Raw genomic sequence first — 1,492 nt, 5'->3', positions numbered from 1 at the left:
AGTGTTGTGAGGATCAAACTACAGCAACCTGAGGCTGACAGCTTTGTGGAAGCAGGCACTTAAAGGACTGAGCTAAGGCCAGGGCCCCTCTCTTAAATCTTGAAATAGAATGGAATCCAGCACAATTCCTTGTGAGATTCTGCACAGTCTTTTCTTTGGACTGACCTGAAACTTATAAGCCAAGAAAAGCCCACTGTCCTCATAACCAAAATGAATAAAGCTAAACCTACATTTTTTCTAGATTTCTGAGGAAAATGTATCAAACAAAAAAAATATTTACAGAAATTAAATTATATCTGCAAACTCTGTTCTTTATTTGTCCCTTATGGACACTTTCTCTCAGAGTTAATATATTTACTTTTTTTTTTTTTTTTGTGGTACCAGGGATTGAACTCCGGACCTTGCACTTGCCAGACAGGCACTTATGCTGCTGAGCTGTATCCCTGGCCAAGTTAATGTATTTAAAAGACTGAGGGTCCTCTATGTGTGTTTGGGATGCTCAGGCCTCTCTTAATGGAGAGTTGGCTATAGGAAAGGATTACTGTATATAAAAGTAAGAGTGGCATAGGCCTGTAATCTGGGGGGTTGAGGCAGGAGGATTACTGGAAGTTTGAGGTCAGACTAGGCTACATAGTTCAAGGCCAGCCTGAGCTACATAGTGAGGTCTGGTCTCGGAAAAGAAAAAATAAATAAATAAATAAGAAAAGCAACCCTTCTATGGTGGACCGACTACCTCAGACCTTTTCTAGTCCTTTTTGTTTGTGTATCCTAGTGCTCACCTTCTGGTTTTCAGACATGGTGAATAGCTAGGGAGCTATTGGTGCATATCAGTATCTCTTGTTTTAAGAACTAATGACCTTCAAGCATGTGGCTGAGGACTGCAGGGAAGAGTGGGTTAGCTATACATTGCTCGGAGAATCCTTTTCAAGGATGCCATGCAACTCATTGGAAGAGTGGGCTTTCAGAGGGCAAGAGTGCTTTCCCTATTTATTTTGAGGCCAGGGAGATGGCTCAGTAGATTAAGTGCTTGCCTGGCAAGTGTAAGGGCCTAAATTCAGTCCCTTACACTGAAATTTGTTCCACCAAACAAACAAACAAAATGGATGTATTTTGAGACAAGGTATCCCTGTGTAGTTCAGGCTGGCCTCCAACTCATGTTGATTCTCCTTCCTCAGCCTCCAAAGCCCTGGGATTACAGGTGTGCACCACCCAGTGCTTTTCCTCTTTAGTTTGAAGACTTAAGATATCTTGAGAGTTCTTAGGTCTGCGGACATTGATTTTTTAGGGCTCCAGGCCTCTGTGAGATTAGTTGTTGCCTTCCAGACAGAAAGATTGTCTCCCGGGCTGGAGAGATGGCTCAGTGGTCTAAAGCACCCACTTAGAACAAGTTTAGCAAAGCATCAGGGACCGCAGTTCAATCCCCCAGCACCACATGCCAGCCAGCCCCGCCCCCTGGTGGGCTGAGCTGGCCACACACACACACCACACACAC

Source organism: Octodon degus, unplaced genomic scaffold (genome assembly GCF_000260255.1).
Source record: "Octodon degus isolate 3935 unplaced genomic scaffold, OctDeg1.0 scaffold00002, whole genome shotgun sequence".
Lineage (NCBI taxonomy): Eukaryota > Metazoa > Chordata > Mammalia > Rodentia > Octodontidae > Octodon > Octodon degus.
This window is presented reverse-complemented; position numbering follows the sequence as displayed.